Genomic DNA, 24969 nt, shown 5'->3' with positions numbered 1-24969 from the left:
TGGCCACTGATAACTGTTAATGGTCATCTGTTTAAGCAAATCATATGCTTGATCAGGTGATTTGGCAAATATCGTGCCACCAGCTGCTGCATCCACAGTGCCTCTTGTTTGTCCATTCAAACCATTGTAAAACAATTCAATCTGTACCCAATCTTCAAAACCATGGTTTGGATACCTCCTCAACAACTCCTTATACCGTTCCCATGCCTCATATAATTGCTCAAAGTCAGTCTGCCTAAAAGTACTTATCTCAATTTTCAACTGTGCAGACTTCGCAGGTAGAAAATATTTAGCAAGGAATTTGGTTGTTAACTCCTGCCATGTAGTGATACTCCCCAAAGGAAGCGATTGGAGCCATCATCTTGCTTGGTCCCTAAGAGAAAAAGGAAACAAGCGCAATCGAATTATATCATCAGGAACACCATTTATCTTTACCGTGTCAGTGATTTCGAGGAATGTTCTGAGATGTAGATGAGGATCTGCGGTAACTGCTCCTCCAAACTGATTCTGTTGAACCATGTTTATTAATGCAGGCTTGAGTTCAAAGTTGTTTGCATTAATAGTCCTTCGTGCTATTCCTGAATAATGAGTATTTAATACCGGCCTAAAATGATCTCTGATGGGTATTGCAGGGGGTGGATTTTCATTATCTCTGTTGTCAGCCATTGCTTGAATCTCTTCTCTTCTTGCTTTTCTTAATCTTCTTGCGGTTCTTTCAATCTCAGGATCAAAGATAAGCAAGTCAAGATTTTGCGATCTTCGCATGCACTATAAAACAAGGATAAGAAACAAATCAATATTTAATGTAATACAATAAAAACAACTCTAAATTAAAATCAAGACTAAATGGTAACAATACTAATATAAATTTAAATAAACACTCCCCGGCAGCGGCGCCAAAAACTTGTTGCGTGTTTTCTTGATTGCTCGCAAGCGCACGACGTCAAGTTATAGTAAAATATATTATTGAGTACAAGTGTCGATCCCACGAGGAGTGTGTATATAAATGTATATTAATGCTTGTGATTAAAATAGTCTTGACTTTATTTAGAAAAATAAATTAAAAGATTTGATTTTATGAATGACTAAATTGAAAATGGATTTAAAAATAAATAAATATAGATATATATAACACCAAATTTTAGCAAATAATTTTAGCATATAACAATGAGATAAAAGATCTAGATGTCCGATTTCACGCAACTATCCACCATGTGTAATTCTTATTAGCTTTGTTATAATAGTCCTTTTTATTCATTAGCAAAAATCCTATTATTATCTACTCCCTCTTCCAAGGAATCAGTAGATATTTGTTATCTAAAAATGAATTGTGACATTCCCATCAACAATTACAATTAAATAACACAACAAGCACTAGATTCTCTATAGGCTTCGATAGCATTATAGACCTTCCGAACTCTATAAATACCATTGATGTATTTGATCTTTTTCTTGTTTATAATTTCCTCTTCCGAGTGATAAATTGTAAACATATAAATCATTCAAAATATGACCAATAAATTGAAAGCATTAAGATTAGAACAATACAAATGAACAATATGAAGAACTTAAATAACTTAATTTATAACTTCTAACACATGGTTTCTAGTTTTGTTCCATCATTCCTCTAGAATTAAAACTTAGTTCATAATAACACAATCAAAACAACAAAACATGGTTTTAAAATAAGACATAACAAATGGAAAAAAAACAAAGGAAAGAAGAACTTAGAACAAGAGTTGGAAGAGCTGATTCCGTTCCCGGAGTTGTACAAAAGATTTCTTCCAAACTTGATGAATTTGATCTTCAATCTAGTAGTAGCCTCCTTCACTCTTTCCTTGGCTCCCCAATACCCTAGATAGTAGCAAAATGATGTCTTCTTATAGTCCAGACAAGATAGAAGTCGTAGCACACAAAAGTCTCAAACTTCCACGCGCAGCACACAAAGTTACAGAATTTCCGGATTCTGCTTTTCGAAGACCGTGGGTGCGGTGAAGAACAGACCGCGGGTGCAGTCCTCTTTCTGGTGTATGAGCGCAGGTGCGCTGCCTATTTCAGTGCGGGTGCACTAGCTCACCGCGGGTGCGGTACATGAGTAAGCGCGGGTGCGCTACAGCTACTGTATTTTTTTTATCTTTTTGCACTTTTCAATTCAACACTTTTAATACTTCACACTCTTATTCTATACTTCCAAACTATAACAACAAAAACAACAACAAATCAAATAAACTGCTCAAGAATCACATAATTCTAAGTTAAAAACAAGTAATAAAAGTGAAATAAATTACACTTATCACTTCTCAAAGAAACATGCTCTAATTTTTTTAGTGCAAAATTAGAGTGGATCTACCTTGTAGTTGTGGACCTAATTTGAAGGAAAGAAAGAATTGAGCAAGGAGTGCTCAAGGGAGCTTGTAGATAGTCTATCTTCAAGAGCCAAGTTGTTTACAACTTGGTTGGAGCCAATAATCTGTCATTGTGATTGATAGGTAAATATTTGTAAAGACACTATGACTGTCATTTTTGTGTTTTATGTTATTTGCTACACATCATAGTGAGGTGCTCGATTTTTGCTTGTAAAATTTGGTTTTTGGAACTTCCGTTGCGCAAACGAGCACTTTAACTTATCCCCTTTCACGATCACCAACACTATTATATCCATGTGAGCCAGACATGGATCCAGGTCCAAAACCTAGGTAAATGCAGGGATGCAAATGAAACTATTATAATTTCTTCCAATATTTTACATGTCTTCATCTTGTGGATCGGGCCCACCATCTTCAAGTCTTGATCTCCCGCTATTTCTAATAATTACATTTAAATAGTCATGGTACATAAGGGATACATCTCATGGGGTGGAAACAGGTCATAAACCAGGCCCACTTTAATAATATAAAATACTAACAAAATGAATAATAACAGTAAAATATCTTAACATACACCTAACACATTTGTCAAGGCTCTTGATCATCCTTAATGCATTTAATATCAAATATTAACATCAATTTAATTAAACATATTTAATTAATTGATAAATTATGTATCTAATAATTTTATTACTAACCACCACAATTATTAAAGAATTTAATAAACTAAATAAACACTTTTATTTAATTTCTAATTAATTCAATAATAATTGATTTCTTGTCAAACTCAGTTTACCATAAATAATTATAATAATATTCTGATTATTTATTTTACAAGAAAATTATTAATTTTTCAAAAATTAATTTTTCAAAAGATAAATTGAAAACATTTTCATAAAATATCAAAATTGTCCAAAGTTTTGAAAAATCAGAAAATCGCATTCTAGGCTCAAATGATTCAAACCTAATAATCAACACAGTGTCCGAGACGTTCTCAGGCAGCCGCCAGCGCACTGACCGAATGTTTCGGGCAGTCGCAGACACGGTGTTCGCACCCTGCACGCACAGCCGTGTGCCCGTTGTGCGCAGGCCGCGTGCACGTTGCGTGCATGATGCGCGGTCGCTGCGTGCGCGATCTGCCCTAAATAGTTTCGGGCATATCCGAATTTTTTTATTATTTCTGGAAAATTAAATTGTTTTGTGGTGCATCAATTTTCTGAAAAATTTTCTTGCGTGGTTAGAAATAAATTATTCAACATGGTTTTAAAAATTTTAGATCTTGACATTCAAAACATATTTGTTTGGACACTCGTATGATTTAAAAAAAAAATTGTAAGGTCCAAAAATTAAGATGACGTAATTCAACTACATGCAAATATAAAGAATATGAAAAATGGCCAATTAATTTATTGTAATTGCTTAATTGCTTATATTACATATTTATATGATATTTTAGTAGTTTTCTATTTACATGCATTAAAATGTGATTTTTAAGGTTTATTCGAGTTTGGATCGAGGAACGGAGACCGAGAGCTGAAAAACGTAAAATGTTTTTATTAAATAATTTTTTTAAATTATTTAAAATATGAACGATGCATTTTCATATTTTTGAAAATAAGGAGTTTGAGGTGATTTTATACGCCGAGACGTAAATTTATCGGTGTTGGTTTTTTAACAAAAATACGAACTTGTGGGCAACCCGACTAATAAATTCACAAATTTATTTAAGCAAAATAATTTTTAATATTCTAATTAAGCACTAATGAGTCTAATTACCCTCTTTAGTGGGCCTAAGCCTTGTTAGTGATTTAATTACTATATAATTTATTAAATCCTACTCCAAACCCTCAGTGTTACACGCCCACTTTTCAGATTTCTTCTCTCCCCAAAACACTCCAAATACACGACACACACATACATTATTCAAGAGGCAAAGTCGAGAAATTCAAAGGAAAAATCAAGCCTAGGGTTGTCGTCGTTCTTCGCAATCGTCAACGAATAATCGTTCGTTAAATACGCAAAGGCACACATATTTCTTTCCTTCAAAACATCATCACACCATAATATGTTTTATGCATGAAAAGTATGGAAAACAAGTGATACTTTTGTTTTATTTTTGTTTTTTGCACGACATGAAAATTCAACATGATTTTTTATCCAAATTGTGTTGTGTATGGGTATTAAAGGGCTGCCATGATTTAGGTTATGATCAAGCATTGTTTCACATGGGTTAAGAGTCCTAGAACATCACTATAAATCGCTGCACACACGAAACTTGCAAGATGGAACCACTTCCTGTATTAAGATAACTTGGGGGCTCGGTTATGGTAATGGAGGCTCGGCTTGGGCTTGGCTTGGGACCAGGGCCATGGGTGAGTCTAGGGTAGGGTCCTAGCCATGCTAGGACTCGAGTTAAGTGGGCTGGGAGGAGTCCTATCCAACAAAGGACTCCTACCCGAGAGTCTACAAGGCATGCGCAGGGTTCAGGGGCTTGCGCAGGGAAGAGGGCTTGGTCTGGGGACTTAGGGCTAGGCTAGGTCGACTCCTTGGGGTCCTAGGTGAGTGCTTGAGAGGATGGTTTAGGGGCTGGGCACGCTGGTCAGGTCCTAGGGGCGAATCAAGGGTCCTATATCTACTAGGAGTCTCGGCCGAGGGCATGTGCTGGTTGTGTGCTTTCTGATTCGAGATAAGGGGCTGGTACGTGGGTTCCATGGGTCCAGGAGGGTGTCTTAAGGGGATGGTCAGGGTTTGATCCATCATGGCTCGAGGGTGGCTTGAGGAAATCGGGACATGGCTCGGGGTTTAAACATAAAGGTCAATCTAGGGTTTCTTTTCAGAAATTAAATCGAAAACACAGCTCACAGGGGTCGAGTCATGGTTCACGAGGGCTAAAATAATAAAAAAATTCTAATTTTGAATTTAGGAATTTTATATTAAAGTTTGGAATTTTTCGAGATTAAAACACCTTCATAACGACTAATTACGAATTAATTAAAAAGTCTAGTATTTAAGCTAAATAAAATTATGAGAATTTTAATTTAGGCTTATATAATTATTTGGGACATATTTGTGTCAATGAAATTAAGAAAAAGTCGAAAAAAAAAAAAGAAATTTTACGTCTAGGGGTAAAACGGTAATTTTACACCCTGAAAATTTGTAAACGTTATGGCGGTGTCCTGAATGCTGTTTTATATGCTAAAATGATTACTTTAAATATTTATGAATTTTTATATGTTAAATTATGATTTTTAAATGTTAATGGAATTTTATGGTTAATATTGAACATTTAAAAGATATGTTGCATACTTGGGTTAAAAGAAACACGATATTATATGCATGTTTTTGTTAAGTGATGGAAATACGAAATATTGAAGGACGTGAAGGGATTGTGACTAGTACGATGATATGTTGGAGATATCGTGAGGGTTATGGTCCCAATGGGAAGCCCGACGATCGTATTTCCATGGATACGGATACGAATACGTTAATATGTTAATACGTGGCTAAGGCCCAGTTGACTGATGAGTGTGTTGCTGATGTCCCGCCGCCTAGTACTGTGGTTTTTTAGATAGATCCATCGCCCAATACGAATACGAATACGAGTCACAATCACGATCTAAATTCAATAAACACGAATATGTTAAATGAATATGAATATGTTGATATGAAAATGTTTATGAGAATGTTTATGTTTAAAGTTTATGCATTATTATGAAAACGTTATTTTAAAAGTACAAAGTATTTTTCACTGTTGTATGTGATTTCTATATGTATTACTCGTTATCAATAATATGATGTGTTGAATCTTTAGACTCACTAGTTGTGATTGATGCAGGTGCTATTGATATTATGATATTGGAGGTCTTGATGGGTGAATTTGCTGGACTGTCGGTACACATAACCCGAGGACCAGCGCTTCTACGTTCCGCATTTAAGTTTACGATTTACATTAAAGATTTTACGACTATTTATTTATGTTTTTGAGAGATTTTTGAAAGGTTTAGTTTGAGCTATACTTTTCATATTTATTGCTTTTTAGGTTTGGTAAAACGTTGTCGATTTTACAATTTGAAATATTTTCCTTTGATTTTGAAATATTAGTTGATTGTTTATTTTTAAAATGGTGGTATAAGGTATTTTCAAAGTATTTATATACATGTCAGAAAAAAATTTCTAGTATTTTTTAAGAAAAACGAACAAGTAGTCGTTTCATAAACATTTATAGGATGTTAAAGAATTATACCTTTGGTGAATAATTTCACTTGACACCAACTACTTCGGTATTAGCGGACGTAGTTCTTGTTGTAAATCACTACAAACGTTGTTCGATCTACTTCTTTAATCTTCAAATCAGGTCTACGACCGGATTACCTATTCATCTTCTAACTTGCACTAGAAAATTAGAAGATATTTTGCGTAGAGATGATACAAGAAGAAGAAATCGACTCAAGCCGAATTTTTCTTGCATAAGAGAATAGATTTCGAGAGCATCTTTTTGGAATTTGGGAAGAGCCGAAAAACAATGAAATCTCATTCCAATCTTTCGGATCCCCTTCACGTAAAACAAGAATGAAAATCTTTTTATTATTTCTGAAAAAAATATTTTATTCCTTTATTATTTTGCTAAATTGATAATATCAATTTAAGATTATGCCTTTCTAGATTAAGAGATTTTATTTGATTTATTTCTAGATTATAACATTTTGCTTGATTTATTTCTAGATGATAAGATCCTGATTAATTTATCTATAGATATTATATGATTTGTTTTTAATATGATTTTTATCTCCAAGATATTTTATCCTTGTTTGAAAGTATTTTATGACTAATGAAAATATTATTTCTATATTTTCTAGGACTTTTTCTCTAGGTCAAGCAAGGAATATAAATAAGTGAACTTCACAAACCGTACAAGGTGTGGAGAAGGGAGAGACAAGATTTGTGTGATTCCAGAGACTTTTTAGAGAGTTGGTAGAGAGAAGGCTTTTAGAGAGAGAAGAGGAAGGAGAGAGTTATAGAGAGAGAGAAGAGGCTTTGGAGAGAGAAAATTATTTTCTATGATCGGTGATCACTTTTGCAGGGGCTTTTCATGTGAGCCTTTTGGTTTGAGCTCTTGAGAGAATCGGATAAGGAGTTCTTGCATAGAAGAATATATGATAGCCGAGCCAAGTTTTGATGAGACATTTTTGTGTGATCAGTTGATCCCTTTACATCGTATGAGAACTGCTGGATTTCTCTGAACACACACAGAGTTCAGATATTGAAGATTTTCGTGTTGAAGATTTTGTGTGATTGATTCACATATACCGTGTTGCTGTTTGGTGTTGCCAACACTCAAGAACAACACTGACGCAGAGTGTTGATCGAAGAGTGGTTTCTTTGGTTTTAAGCAATATGTTTTTTTATTTTATGCATCTAATTTTTATGTGGTTCATTTTGATGCATTTTTAATTCCTTGGAGTGTCAAGGAATTTGGTTTTGTTATTCTCACTAGTATTGTTTTGGTGTAAACGATTTACATAATTTTTCTAGTGAATTTTTTTTTGCCATGAGGCATCGCACAAGTATTCGTACTTGTGCATAATTGAAATCTGGTCTTAATTTATTAAAGTATATTTGTGTGTTAATACTTAATTTTCGCTGCTTGTTGTGTGCTTGTGTTAACAACACCAGAGTACAACACTAATTTCTGATACACACATTATAATATTTTAATTTCCTGTACGTTTATGAACAACATTCCTTACAAGTGGTATCAGAGCCAACGCTTGATACACTAAGTGATTGATTCTGGTTTATTGTTGTTTTTGTTTGCAGGAGATTTTACAGAATCTCAATGGACGTATTGTCTACAAACATTGCTGTTTTGAAGGAAAAATGCTAGCTGCAAGTCAACGCGCACGGTGTTGCCTCTGGTGTTGCAACATCGGGCCGCAACACCACTTCAAAATCCTTGTCTCTCAATGCTAAATCTCACAATGACTCAGGTAATCATGAAATCCAGGATACTGATTCTGATGAACTCACATTTGAATGTGTGCAGGCTATGTATGAGGAGCTATACGAAGATTGGATCAAAAGAAATGAAACAAATTCTATTCTCTCAAAGGAAAATACTGAGTTAAAGAGTAGCATGTCTCGATTGGAAGTCTTGTTGAGTAAAAAGGACCTCGAACTGTGCAAAGTAAAGGATGATCTTGAGAAGACCTCAAAGACTATTGCTAAATTTAGCTCAAGTTCATCAAAACTTGACTCAATGATAACTATGGGAAAGGACAACAGAACTGGTCTTGGATATGTTGAAAGCGCATATGAACATGGTGAAACTTCCAACTCTAAATCAAAATCAACCGTGTTTATAAAGGCAAGTGAAGACTGATCTGTCCCCTTAATAGTGAAACCTCCCATGAAGACTCTGCCAATCTCAAAGCAAGCCTCGGAACGATTGCTGAAACAAAACAGAGCTTCTTCTTCTCATTAGAAAGTTGACCTGCCAGTGAAATTGCCACAAACCAAGAAGCCAATGTCAACTTCTAAATCAAAGCAAAGAAAGCGACATTTTATTTGCCACTACTGTCATAAGCCAGGTCACATCAAACCTTTCTGTTTTAAACTGAGAAATGACTATATGAACTGGCATGCAAATCTGGTGTTGTCCACTGTGTTGCCCAACACCAGGCGCAACACAATAGTCAAGAAACCTCCTGTGAAGAAAGTTTGGGTATCAAAAGCTGTTATTCATTGCAATGTCATTTATACTTCATTAAAAACTAACATTGCAGGTGCATGGTACTTTGACAGTGGGTGCTCACACCACATGACCTGATCTAAAGAACACCTCACGGATTATGTTGAAGTAAAAAGTGGGTGTGTAACCTATGGTGGTGGTGCCAAAGGAAGAATTGTAGGCAAAAAAACCCTGAATGTTGATGGGCTTCCTGAACTTCATAATGTTCTACACGTTGAAGGACTTAACTCATACTTATAAGCATAAGTCAACTTTGTGATGATGATTTACATGTTAAGTTCAATAAAAATAATTGTGAAGTTTTTAATGATGCCAATGTTTGTGTAATGTCAGGTACTCGTTCAGCTGACAATTTTTATCAATTGGGAGAAGGTGATGGTTGTCGAAGTGTCAAGGTGAGTGATTTAGACGTATGGCATCAAAAACTAGGACATGTGAGCTTCAAGACTTTGAAGAATCTGTGTAAGTTTGGTGTTGTGAGAGATCTGACAGTTAAAACACCGGAAGATGATGTAGAAGAAATGCTGGATATAAGTAAGGCACTGACCAGAAATGGTGTTGAGTCTGGTGTTGAGACCAGTGAGGCAACACCAAGCACAACACCGCCTCTGAACCGAACAAAATTGTGGATAATGATAACGATGATAATAATGATGTGGTGATCAATTGTGAAAGAGAAATTCCCAACAAGATTCAGAAGAATCATCCATCATCACAAATCATTGGTGAATTACATGATGGTGTGCAAACAAGAAACAAAGAAAAGGTGGACTACCGCAAAATGATTGGTTTAATCTGCATGAGCTCCACGTTTTCTCAGGTAAGTCACTCGTGTTTTGTGTCTCAAATTGAACCCAAGAATAATAATAATGGCATTTTGAATGAGGAAGCCTATGTCAGTCAACCTAAGGGATTTGAAGATCCTCACCACGTGGACCATGTCTACAAATTGAAGAAGGCCCTGTATGGACTGAAACAGGCTCCACGGGCATGGTACGGTAGGTTAGTTGGCAATCTGATAAACTTGGGCTTCAAACGAGGTGAGGTTGACAAAACTCTTTTCATTCAAAAACTGAAATAAGATATTTTGATCTGTCAAGTGTATGTAGATGATATTACTTTCAATGCTTCATCTCAAATGCTTGTGAATAACTCTGTGGATTGCATGTCCTCACAATTTAAAATGAACATGGCAGGAGAACTACATTTCTTTCTTGGATTACAAGTTAAGTAATTACATGATGGTATATTGTGACAACTCAAGTGTTATAGACATTTCTAAGAATCCTGTTCAATACTCTCGAACAAAACACATAGACATAAGAAATCAATTTATTCGAGATTTGGTTGAAAAAGACATAATTCGACTGGAATTTGTTAGGACTGAGAATCAACTGGCTGATATATTCACGAAACCTTTGGACTTTGAGAGATTTTCCAATCTTCGGAAGTCTCACAACATGTGCGTACAATAATCACACACAGATGTTGTCATTGGTGTTGCCAACACAGGTGACAACACCATTTTTGCAAGTATATTTTTAGGATGCTAGACATACTGCATAATCATAACCATCCTATTTATTTGTGTAATGTCTGAACAGCGAAGGCAATTTCTGAAAGGTACTCTCTGAGTGTTCTTACTTCCAATCAAATGTTGAGGAATAAATTATTCTCAATCCAAGGCATCGAGTAGTTGAGGATATCATGGAAATCATGATCTTGTCTAATGTGAAAAAGTGACTTGGAAAATGCGAGCATAACGAGAAAACAGAAAAGAGGTAAATAAAAAAAGTTGTTTAGAAGAAAATGGAAAAAAACTACCTAGAGGAGTCCATTGAAGACCGTTCTTCTAGTGTGGGAGCTACCACTTCCTAAGTAAAAATAGTAATGGAAAAAGCTACCTAGGAGAGTCCATTGAAGACCGTTCTTCTAGTGTGGGAGCTACCATTTCTGAATCAAAATAAAATTTTATGGAAGTTTGAATAAAATTCAGTGGTGTTGCCAGGAGGTGTGGCCAATACCAAGTTCTGACACAACACAGTTTATACACTGCCTGAAATTTCGATAATTCATCATTTTTGAGGCATATTTAGGACATGCATATTGATTTTTGTTTCGTGAATTTATTATGTGCAGTGACATATCAGTATCTAATCTATGACAGTTGATAAAAACCTTGATTACCTAGATTTTGAATTTATGTGACTACTTGTGTTAGTGGGTTATAATCGATGTGGGTTTTCACTGGATATTCTTTTGAAATCATCGTAACACGAGTTTGAATCAATTTTACTGTTTGATTTTGGGATAGAACCAGTAATTAGTGTTTTGGGTAAATTTCGAAAATATTATCTTCACCGTGCAGATTTTTCGGAGCTGATGGATTGCATCGGTTTCCTTTTGTAAGAGTAAATATGTTTTGTTTTCGTTAAATGCCTGATAATTACTCTTGCTTATTTTCACTTACTCTCGCATCTTTCTTTACTCTCGTGATTTCTTTGTGCGTTTTTGTGCGTAACTCCTGATATACCTTTATAATTTTCTCTCACATTTTATAGGTGGCTGAAGATACTGCTGATGTTGAGTTCGATGTTGTCAACACCGCTGACAACACTGACTCTTTTTAATATGCTATTAAAGACTATTTACTATGATTGTCAAGTTCTCCCCGAGCGTCATCAATAAATTCTACAATACCCCCGCGGATTAAGAAAATGAAATCATGGAAGAAATCAATGCTATCACTGATGTACTCCTTTTTTCCTCCCTGATCTTTGGGATACTTGAGCTATAGGGGTTTCTCAAAGAAGTTGAAGAGACTCTTTTTTATGTGAATGAAACCCTCAAGATCGCTTTCGCCTCATTTCAAGGGTCCAAATTGACTTTGATCTACAGCCGATTCAAAAGGCCAAAAAACTCATTGCTTACTACGTGACTGAGTATAGTCCGCTTTTGGAAATTGGCTTACATTCTGGCCAAAAAGGGGGAGTAGGAGAACCAAAAATGACACAGACTATGGATGGTGCTATGGATAGTGCTGAAGCATATGGAGTTGCTGAGATTGAATGAATACTTATACTCTGTCTTTAATGTTGTTTTTGTGTTGCTCTTATATATATTTTCGTGATTAATGAATTTTTCATTCGTATGTCTTCTTATGTTTTCAGGTGTTCTAATGATGGTGTTGACAATACTGTCAACAACACCAGTGCTCTAACATGTTTAATTCAGGGGGAGATGAACTTTAACTCAGGGGGAGACACACTCTAATGAAGGGGGAGCTTAACTGACTGCGATACTTATCAAGATTATCATTTTTGGATGTTTTGTCCAGAAAGGCAAAAAGGGGGAGATTGAAAGGAATATTTTATTCCTTTTTTATTTTGCTAAATTGATAATATCAATTGAAAATTTTGCCTTTTTAGATTAAGAGATTTTATTTGATTTATTTCTAGATTATAACCTTTTGCTTGATTTATTTCTAGATGATAAGATCCTGATTGATTTATCTATAGATATTATATGATTTGTTTTTAATATGATTTTTATCTCCAAGATATTTTATCCTTGTTTGAAAGTGTTTTATGACTAATGAAAATATTATTTCTATATTTTCTAGGACTTTTTTCTAGGTTAAGCAAGGAATATAAATAAGTGAACTTCACAAACCGTACAAGGTGTGGAGAAGGGAAAAAAATGATTTGTGTGATTCCAGAGACTTTTCAGAGAGTTGGTAGAGAGAAGGCTTTTAGAGATAGAAGAGGAAGGAGAGAGTCGTAGAGAGAGAAGAGGCTTTGGAGAGAGAAAAGTTTTTCTATGATCGGTGAATCACTTTTGCAGGGGCTTTTCATGTGAGCCTTTTGGTGTGAGCTCTTGAGAGAATCGGCTAAGGAGTTCTTGCATAGAAGAATATACGATAGCCGAGCCAATTTTGATGAGACATTTTTGTGTGATCGGTTGATCCCTTTACATCGTATGAGAACTGCTGGATTTCTCTGAACACACACAGAGTTCAGATATTGAAGATTTTCGTGTTGAAGATTTTGTGTGATTGATTCACATATACCGTGTTGCTGTTTGGTGTTGCCAACACTCAAGAACAACACTGACGCAGAGTGTTGATCGAAGAGTGGTTTCTTTGGTTTTAAGCAATACGTTTTTTTATTTTATGCATCTAATTTTTATGTAGTTCATTTTGATGCATTTTTAATTCCTTGGAGTGTCAAGGAATTTGTTTTGTTATTCTCACTAGTATTGTTTTGGTATAAATGATATACATAATTTTTCTAGTGAATTTTTTTTTGCCATGAGGCATCGCACAAGTATTCGTACTTGTGCATAATTGAAATCCGGTCTTAATTTATTAAAGTTATATTTGTGTGTTAATACTTAATTTTCGCTGCATGTTGTGTGCTTGTGTTAACAATACCAGAGCACAACACTAACTTCTGATACACACATTATAATATTTTAATTTCCTGTACGTTTATGAACAACATTCCTTACAATTTCTAATTTTTAATTTACTTAATTAATTAAGCAATTAAAGATTCTAAAAATATTGCATGCCAAATTAAGGTGACTCGATTTTTGTGCATAATTTTAAGAGAATATCATGCATTGATTTTTATTTGTGTGCAAGTTTTAAAATTATGGTATCAATGAATATTTTCATATTACATAAATCAATACCATATTTTATAAAAACTTAATGAACTATATTTTAACTCAATTACAATATAATTTAATTATTAAAGCACATTTGAACTTTAATAAATTAGCATGATGGGTTTATACTCTTACAAGCCCATGTACCATGCTCCCATTACATTAATCTCATCATAATCTCGATCGACGATCCAACATCATCGATGTGACAATTTGAACTTATTGTTATTATCATGCACACTTTAATTTCGAGATCACCAATGTCCAAATAAGACAAGTGCACTCCTTTTGACTATTTTAGCAGTCATGCTCTCAAATTTCTATAATATTTTATAAACTTTATTTATAAGCTTATCGATTGATCATATCAAACTTATTTCTTACAGATTCAACTCATTGTATTTATTATCTCAACGAGAACAAGTAAACTAGTGCTTGTGTGACCCTCAATGGTTCAAGGATACAGCTACCCGTGAGTTCACAACTCTTTGTAATTCAAGACATAATCCTTTATTCGGGCTTACCCTAATTTGCCCCATTCTATGTATCAACTATTGATAATGAGAATATCAGAAATCATATTTCTGATTAAACCCATCGAATCATGGTAAGAGAGTCTAGTAGCATCACCCCATGATTCCCTAGGTATCACTGATAGTTCCTGCAAGAACCAGTCGATTATGATTAACGTACAGTACGGTCCCTTCATCTCATATATCCCGATCGAATCTGCAGCCATTTGTTCATCGAGGGTTGCATAATAATTCGATAACTATGTGACACATCTTTGAGAATAAATAGTGGCATCGCATGTACAATTAGAGAACTCCTTCTCTAACGTACATCTCATACTCTGGCCAGAGATTCCATGCACTATTATTTCATCAGATCACATAGGATATCCACACCCATAGGTGAGCGGTAAATTCCCGACTACAATGCACTGGCTTCTACATGTGTCGCAACTGTACCCAATCTCGCCACCTGATGACTCTCCTGGAGTCGGTAAACGAGTCAAAGCACAGGCCTAGCATATAGAGCCTCAGTGTTGTCCGGGTTGTAAGGACTAGTGGTGTACAATCATAACCACGGATTTATCCTCTCGATGAATGATAACCAAGTTGGAAAGTTCGAGGGAGGGTAGTTCGGTATAATCATCATATGACTATCCATCTGCATGTATGGACATCTCTATGCTTTTACCAAGAAACGCGGTACACAACATCACAGATGCTAGTCTCGAGCTCAAGCGATCTTTATTCATGTTTTAGGTGGCTGAATCGACTAGGAACAAATTTAGATTATACAGTATTTACAAATTAGTTTCAACATCGAATTGCGATTCATTTTATTAAAATATAATCAAGGACTTTATCTATGCTGATTGCATGTGTATACAAACAAAGTAAAACAAAACCATAAAAAGTTAAATTATATTAAAATAAAGATTGTTTATTACATTTGAGTCAATAAATTCCCTAGCCAATCGTTGACTTGCAGGGCATCTACTCTACCATCATATCCAACAATTGGAAAAAGAAATTAAAAAGCTTTCAGAACAAGAAGAGATCCAATGGAAACATAGATCCAGAGTTAAATGGTGAAATCATGGCAATTGCAACACCATGTTTTTCCATTCCTCTTCTTCTATTTGTCGCCGCACAAATTTCATTAAAGGGCTCAATAATTCGAATGGTGATTGGTGTACCAATGATCAAAGGTTGGCAGACATTACAATATACTTACTATTCTACCAATTTTTTTAATCCTCTTATCCATCTGTTCGGAGTATCGAAGAAGTTATTGATTTCACTGATTGTGCGGTGGATAAAAATATGAATGATATTCTTTGTAAGTCGTTTATAGCAGATGAAGTTCACAAAGCGATTTTTTATATGTACCCTTCTAAAGCCCCTGGCCCCTATGGTTTTACAGCATTCTTCTATCAGAAGCTTTGGTCGGTTCCTGACCATGATATTATTTTCAGTGGTCCTATCCATTCTTAACTCACAGGGTGATCTAACAAGAGTGGAATGCAATGCTTATCACTATGATTCCAAATGTCAGGGAACCGTTAAAAGTAGTATTCACAGCGTGCTTTTAATGCACGATGTTGATGACGTGCTGCGGAAAATCATTTTTCTTGTAGTAGTTGTCTCTGAAAGATTATAGGCCTATTAGCCTATATGTAATAATAGGTACAAAATTGTGTCACGTGCTGTTACAAACAAATTTCGTAATGTACTAGGCAAAGTTGTTGATGCTTATCAATGTGATTTTCTGCTTGGGAGACTGATTATGGATAATGTGATTGTGGGTTTCGAATGTGCAACAGATTCGAAATATTAAGAAGGCGATGTCTTGGTTTGCCGTACTTAAACTTGACATGATTAAAGCATATGACCGAGTTGAGTGAGGATGTTTGCAGGCGGTGATGCTTAAAATGGGTTTTGCGGATTCATGGGTTAATTTAATTATGAGACGTGTTTCTTCGGTTTCCTATTCCTTTCGGATTAATCACTCCTTCATTGGTTCTCTTAAACCGCAGAGGGAATTAGGCTGGGAGATCCTTTGCCTCCTTATTGTTTGTCTTGGGCGCTCGAGGATTGTCGTCGATAATTTCGAAAGTGATGGATAATTGTTTATTAAAGTAATGAGGATATCGAAATCTTGCCCTGTTATTTTGCATCTTTTCTTTGTCGATGATAGTTTGGTTTTCTTGAGGGCTGTTAGAGATGATTGTCTTCAAGTTTGAGTGTATCTAGGGGTGTTCAAACTTGGGAATAATATCGAAAAAATCGAAAATTCAAACAGAAAAAACCGAACATCGAATCGAACCGAAAACAGAATTTTATAATTCGGATATAAATGTTAAAACCGAAATTTATTTAGTTCGATTTTGGATTATATATGTAGTACCCGAAAAACCAATATGCGTAAATATGTGCATAATATCTATTATTTATTTTTAAATGATTATTATTTTAGGAATTTGTTGATTTAATTGCATTTAAATCATTTACGTTATTTTTATAAGGATTTTAAATCGCGTATTTCAAATTTTTACTTTTTAGATATATACGCGAGACCGGACCGGAGATAGGAAATCGGAGATGAATTTTATGATCCAAAAATATTCTTAAATTTAATCCGAGCTAAGAAATAATTTATTTTAATGAAATCAAGTGGATTTAAGTCTACTTTAATTAATTAATTACCAATTTAATTGTAGGCTTCTTAATAATCAAGATTATGCTTAATTAACCTTTTAATCAAGCTTATCTAACATAGGATTCTACTTAGCAAAACTTAAACAAATCCTACACCAATTTGGGAAGACATGTTTCGGTCCTCTCCACTCCACACAATCCCCAACTTGACACCATTTAACTCACCCAACAACAAAACAAAGACCACCCATTCATCATGCATGTTTCCCCCCAACTTGACATCATTTACTCCTCCATGCACCACCTTATTTGACCACAAGCCTTCACCACCTTCTTCACTCCACCTAGCACGAAACTTCAGAAGAAAAATCATCCAATAATCGTGATCCATCAAGAGAGAAAAGAGAGAAAACAAGCAAGAAAACAGAATTCCGTCTCCTCCGCGCCGCGTTCGTCGTAATCGATTTGTTTTCGTTTCAAACAAATCCAAGGCATGTCTATATTATTTCTTTGCTCTTCAATCAAGTTATATATATCTATTTTTAAACCATTACATGTGCTTGATCTATGACAAAACCGAAATCATGTCAAGAACTTTCGAAAAACATTGTACAGAATTTTCGGCTCTTCCCACATGCACTTCACGTTCTTTGTTGTTTTTGTGGTTACAGGGTTGGCTCGACTTCAAGGGACTCAAGGCTGCTTTTAGACATGATATAGGGTGTGTTAGGAAGAGAGTTGTCCATTGTTTTCAGTCCTTTCCCCCCTTGCATCACGTTTTGGACAGCAACTCCCCAACATGTCATTTTGTGTCTCGATTTGCATGTTTATTGTCTAAGGTGAAGATTCTGATCTTGGCTGCCCTAGAGGCTGTAGCCATGGTTAGAAACTTTCCTTGACATGTCTAGGACGTGACCAAGATGCCATTTCATGGCTTAGTTCATGGTCCCATCGGTTTTCAAAATATTGGTTTTAAAATTCTGGTTTTTTTGTTGAGTGTGTTGAGTTTCGGTTTTTAGGTGTCAAGTGGGTTGTGGTTGGCTTCTAGCCCTTAACCATGACTCTTACAACACCTTGGCATGTCTAGCATGGACCATGGTTAACCTCATAGCCATTGGATCCTTCATTTGACAGGAAAACAAGCAACGCCCCCACGCATGTAATGTGTGTGTTCTCGGGTGAAGCTTGTATTGTCGTAGGTGTTGGCAGGAATTGTGTTTGGCCTAGGGCCATTAGCCATGGTTCAAACCATACCTTAGGATGTTGGTAAGAGGCTCTGGTTGGTGGTTCAAGTCCCAATGGCCATTAGCCTTGAAAACGACGCAAGGAAGCGCAACAGCTGCTGCTGTAATTTTCTGGACAGCAACTTTGCCTTCGGTTCAGAGGTGTGTTTCGAGTTCTTGTATGATTTTAGTCTATGGCCTTGAACTGGACAGTGCCTTATTGAGTTATAAAGGTCATGTTTTTGGCGGTTTGTGATTTGGTCAAGTTTAGAGGTCGTACGAGAATTTACGATGCAATGTGCCAAAGTGACTCTCGAAAGAGCGTTTCATGATTTTGGCCTCCATGCACAATTTTCGTGTATTACAGCCCTTGGTAATTATTTTCCAGTATTTTAGGTGTATTTTAATCATGACTAAATGATGATTTGATGTTGGTTCGGGTTGGTACAGAGTCATGGTTAAATATTAAGTTTGTTGGGCTTAATAGTCTCGTTTTTAGTTCGATTTTGAAGCGTTGGTCAAGATAAGTTATTTGCATGGTCAAGTCAAGTTATGTGCATGTTTTTCATGTTAGAATTAGGTCGCAGCGAGCCTGGGAACGATCCAACCCAAATTTGTAAAATAACTCAGGAATTTAATTATATTACGTGCATAAAAATATAAAATCTTCATTTTTGAGATATATGCGATATTGCTTGTGGCCACCTCACGTTCATGGGATTGCAGCTTATCATGGAATTATTACTTCATCCGATGGCTACTGACCGGTTCATGTTCATGTATGGGCACGGATATCCAGTCCAAGGGCTGTGATGATCTCTACCGCCCAGTATACTGTGGTTTAGTCTGATCATACGATTCATTTCACGTTATGGGCCACTTGCGTAGAACATATTCTCAATAGAAAATTATTATATGCTATTTAATGACAGGGCTCTATCGAGCAAGCATTTCACTTATGATTTTCAGTTCAGTTATGCACATATTTATAATTACTCATGACAAGACATTTTCACGTTATGCTTTACGACATGATATTTTTACCCGGCATGAAACTTTATGATATATTTTACTCGTTATTCACGATATATGCATGCTGAGTCTTTAGACTCACTAGACTTGATTGTTGTAGGTGCTGATGAGGTCCAGACCGAGGGCGGGGACCAGTGAGCCATCTTGGGTCGGCAGTAGTAGGAACCCGAGGACCTCATTTATCAGTTTATTTATTATTTTTTGCTAACTCATTTTGTCGCGATGAATTATTTTAAGTTGTTGCTTTGAAACAAATATTTACTTCCGCTGCTAACTCGATATTTAAATCTTTTATTTCGCTGCTACTTTAAATATTGAATCTTTTATCAGTATATTTTATGAACGAGGCATTTTATATATTTAAAGAGAAAATTTTAAATTATTCCGCAAATTTTCAAGTACGAAACACGGGCCACTACAGTTGGTATCAGAGCCTATGTTCTTGTAAAGGGTTGTACTACTACTGACCTCGAGAAGTTCACGAAGTCACGTCTTCATGCTGTAAGTTTTACATTTACGCATTTTGTTTAAAGCATGAAATATTTTAACAGCATGTTTTCATGAAATATTTTATGTTCAGATTATGATAATGCAGTATTTATTTAAATTTCAAAAAAAAATAGTAGAAATATTGCATGTTGGTTACGTAAGGATTTTACATGGTACAGTATGCCTCCCAGACGAGTTATTGACCGCCCGAGGGATGATGAAAGCGAGGCTGATGAGACTCAGAACCGTTATGAGGATAGAGGTCCACCGCCACCTCGTCCACCACCTGATATGCATACCCAGATGATGGCGGGTATGACTCAGTTCTTCGCACAGTTTGCGGGGAACAATGATGCAGCGGTAGCTAGGCCGCCTAGACCTGAGGCGAACTATGAGCGATTCATGAAGATGAGACCGAAGGAGTTCTCAAGGACAACAGATCCCATGATTGCCGAGGGCTGGATCAAGTCCCTCGATGTCATCTTTGAGTTTATGGAGCTTGGGGATGCGGACAGAGTTCGTTGTGCGACATATCTATTTGGAGGAGATGCACGCCTATGGTGGGAAGGAGCATCCGTAGCCTTGAACTTGGCTACTCTGAGCTGGATGCGCTTCACGTAGGTATTTTACTCCAAATATTTTACTGACGAGGTGCGTACCAGGTTGACCAGGGAGTTCATGACCCTGAGGCATGGAGACTTGACCGTTACGGAGTTCATCCGTAAGTTTGAGAGGGGTTGTCATTTTGTGCCCCTGATTGCGAACGATGTCGGTTCCAAGCTGAGGCACTTTCTGGATGGTTTACGGTCGATCTTGCGCCGCGATGTTAGGGTGGCTGGCCCTACTACCTTTGAAGTCGCTGTTTCCAGAGCTCTTGCTGCAGAGCAAGATCAGATTGACATTTAGAGGGATCGCCAGGGCAAGCGACAAGTCCCCGTGCCACACCGCCCTCCTCCTCAGCAGCAACCCCAGAATAAGAGGCCTTTCCACGGCCCACCCAGGAACAGAGGGCAGCAGCAGGGACGCGCAATCCCGAGGACTTTTGAGCACCCAGTCTGTCCTAGGTGCACACGCCGCCATGCTGGAGCATGTATGTATGGGTCAGGGAAGTGTTACAAGTGTGGTAGTCCAGACCACTTGCTGCAGCAATTCCCTCAGGGGAGCCTACCTACCCAAGGCAGAGTCTTTGCTCTCCATGCAGTAGAGACGAACCCAGACACCATGCTCATGACAGGTATCTTAAAGCTTTAAGTTAATATTCGAAATTCAATGTTTTGGGAATTGAGATTTTGGGTTGAGATTTTGAGCATAGAATTGATGATAGGATTGCATGCTCTAATCAGTGTTATTTCGAGAATTTAGGTTAGAAGAACTTTGACCTTTGCATGTCTATAAGTTAGTTCTATTAATTATTGGGTTCAGCTTGACGTTCCAACCTTTCAAGGAGAATTTTTATAGCCGGGTCACCTACGAAAGCCTTGATAGATTCAGGGGCTACTTATTCATTCTTTTCGGAGACCTTTGCTAATTTTCTCAAGGTCAAGACCATTGGGCTCGATATAGCCTATTCAGTAGTACTGCCTTCGGGAGAGGAGATGGCAGCTACCAACGTGATCCGAGACATAGACCTCGAGCTTCATGGCAATCTTGTTTATGCGGATCTGATCGTACTGCCGATGCCAGAGTTTGACATCATTCTGGGTATGGACTAGCTACTAAGGAACAGAGTTTTGATCGACTTTCAGCGGAGATCCGTTCTAGTCCGACCGCCTGGGATGGAGCAGTTCTTATTTGAGCCAGACAGGTACTTTCCTTTACCGCGCATTATACCTTGTGTCCAGGCTAGGAAGCTCATGCATAGAGGCTGTCGAGCATTTTTGGCAACTTTTATATTCGTTCCCGAGACACCCAGTCAGTCAGCCTCCGATGTCCCAATTGCTAGGGATTTTCTAGACGTTTTTCCTGAGGACGTCTCTGGTATGCCACCCGAGCGAGAGGTGGAGTTTTCTATTGAGCTTATGCCAGGTACGGCTCCGATCTCAAAAGCACCGTACCGATTAGCGGCCGAATGAAATGGCAGAACTTAAGAAGCAGATTCAGGAACTTCTCGACAAGGAGTTCATTCGCCCGAGTTTTTCACCATGGGGCGCGCCAGTCTTGTTTGTGAAGAAGAAGGATGGCACGATGAGGCTTTGCATTGACTACCAGGAGTTGAACAGGGTTACAATGAAGAACAAATTCCCACTTCCGAGGATTGAAGATTTATTTGACCAGTTGCAGGGAGCTTCAGTTTTCTCAAAGATTGATCTGCGTTCTGGTTATCACCAGTTGAGGGTGAAAGACGCCGATGTTCTCAAGACTGCTTTTAGGACTTGTTATGGCCACTTCGAGTTCCTTGTGATGCCGTTCGGTTTGACGAATGCGCCAGCAATCTTCATGGATCTCATGAATCGCGTATTTCAGCCGTATCTTGATCAGTTTGTGATAGTAGTTCATAGACGACATTCTCGTCTACTCTAAGAATCAAGATGATCACAGCAGACATCTAACCACAGTTTTGCAGACCCTACAGTAAGCATAAGCTATTCGCGAAGTTCAGTAAGTGCGAGTTCTGGTTAGAGAAGGTGGCATTCTTAGGCCACATCGTTTCTAGCAGTGGTATGTGGTATTGAGGTGGACCCAGCGAAAGTTGCAGCAGTCAGGGATTGGGTTGTGCCGCAGAATGCATCAAAGATCCGTAGTTTTCTTGGGCTAGCAGGATATTATCGGAAGTTTATTCAGGGATTCTCCTCTATCGCAGTTCCACTCACATCATTGACAAAGAAGAATGTTAAATTTGTGTGGAGCGAAGAGTGTCAGAAGAGCTTCGATACTTTGAAGCAAGCCCTTATCTCAGCACCAGTATTGGCCATGCCGTCAGGGCCCGGAGACTTTGTATTGTATACCGATGCTTCGAAGCTCGGTTTGGGCGCAGTATTGATGCAGCATGGGAAAGTATTAGCATATGCTTCTCGTCAGTTGAAGACACATGAGAAGAATTATCCTACCCACGATCTAGAGTTGGCCGCCGTAGTATTTGCCTTGAAGATTTGGAGGCATTATCTATACGGAGAGAAGTGTCAGATCTTTAACGACCACAAGAGCCTCAAGTACTTCTTTACGCAGAAAGAGTTGAATATGCGTCAGAGGCGTTGGTTGGAGTTAGTCAAGGATTATGACTGTGACATTAGCTACCATCCTGGTAAAGCTAATGTAGTAGCGGATGCTTTGAGCCGGAAAGTCGCAGTGATGGCTCATTTGACAGTTCATAGGCCTCTTCAGAGTGAGATTCAGAGGTTTGATCTAGAGATTTATACTCGAGGTAGAGTTCCCCGTCTATCTACCTTAACGATTAAGTCTTCTTTATTAGACCGTATTCGCAGCGGTCAGTCATCTGATGAGCAGTTGGCGAAGTGGAGGCAGAGAGATGAGGTGAAGGGCAGTGTTTTGTACACATTGAGTGATGGCATTGTTCGTTATCGAGATAGGATATGGGTTCCTAGCAGCGATTCTATTCAAGCAGACATATTAGCCGAGGCCCACATGTCCCCATACTCTATTCATCCTGGGAGTACGAAGATGTACAAGGATCTGCATATGTTATATTGGTGACCCGGTATGAAGAGAGAGATCCGGAGATTTGTATCCGAGTGTTTGACTTGTCCACTTGTGAAAGCTGAACATCAGAGGCCAGCCGGCTTACTCAAGCCACTTCCCATTTCCGAGTGGAAGTGGGAGAACATTAACATGGATTTTGTGGTTGGTTTACCGAAGTCGGCTAGAGGTTCGAATGCTATATGGGTGATTGTTGATCGTCTTACCAAGTCAGCGCATTTCTTGCCTATTAAGACGACTTTCTCCATAATTCAGTATGCCGAGTTATATATCCGTGAGATAGTCCGATTGCATGGTATCCCAGTCTCTATTGTTTCTGACAGAGATCCGAGATTCACTTCCTGATTTTGGAAGAGTCCGCATTCAGCGATGGGTACGAAGTTGTTGTTTAGCACAACTTTTCACCCTCAGACAGATGGTCAATCAGAGAGAGTTATTCAGATCTTGGAGGATCTTCTCCGTGCTTGTGTCATCGATTTCTCAGGGAGCTGGGAATCGAAGTTGCCATTAGTGGAGTTTACCTATAACAACAGCTTTCAGTCGTCTATAGGTATGGCTCCTTATGAAGCACTGTACGGAAGGAAGTGTAGATCGCCTATTCATTGGGATGAAGTAGGCGAGAGATCAGAGTTAGGACCAGAGATCTTTCAGCAGACTGCTGATCTAGTAGTCGTAATTCGTGACAGGATGAGGACTGCTCAGAGTCGACAGAAGAGTTATGCCGACCAGAGGAGGAGAGATCTAGAGTTTGTCGTTGGCGACCATGTTTTCGTGAAGATAGCACCGATGAAGGGTGTCATGAGATTCGGGAAGAAAGGAAAGCTTAGTCCGAGGTTCATCGTACCATTTGAGATCCTCGACAGAGTTGGGACATTAGCATATCGTGTTGCTCTTCCTCTGAATCTGTCCGGAGTACACAATGTGTTCCATGTGTCGATGTTGAGGAAGTATTTAGCGAATCCTTCTCATGTGTTGAACTTTGAACCGTTGCAGATTTCTTCGAACTTGTCTTATGAAGAGAGACCAGTGGAGATCTTAGACCGTAAGGAGAAGAAGCTTCGGAACAAGGTGATCAAATCAGTGAAGATCAAGTGGCTTAATCATTCCGATGAGGAAGCTACTTGGGAGCCAGAGTCAGAGATGCGGAGTCGCTTTCCAGATTTATTCAGTGAGTTCTAATTTGGAGGGCGAAATTTTATTTAATGGGAGGAGTGTTGTAGTACCCGAAAAACCAATATGCGTAAATATGTGCATAATATCTATTATTTAATTTTAAATGATTATTATTTTAGGAATTTGTTGATTTAATTGCATTTAAATCATTTAGGTTATTTTTATAAGGATTTTAAATCGCGTATTTCAAATTTTTACTTTTTAGATATATACGCGAGACCGGACCTGGAAGATAGGAAATCGGAGATGAATTTTATGATCCAAAAATATTCTTAAATTTATTCCGAGCTAAGAAATAATTTATTTTAATGAAATCAAATGGATTTAAGTCTACTTTAATTAATTAATCACCAATTTAATTGTAGTCTTCTTAATAATCAAGATTATGCTTAATTAACCTTTTAATCAAGCTTATCTAACATAGGATTCTACTTAGCAAAACT

Source organism: Primulina tabacum, chromosome 13, assembly GCF_025594145.1.
Source record: "Primulina tabacum isolate GXHZ01 chromosome 13, ASM2559414v2, whole genome shotgun sequence".
Classification (NCBI taxonomy): domain Eukaryota; kingdom Viridiplantae; phylum Streptophyta; class Magnoliopsida; order Lamiales; family Gesneriaceae; genus Primulina; species Primulina tabacum.
The sequence above is the reverse complement of the archived record's forward strand: the minus strand, read 5'-3'. Positions refer to the sequence as shown.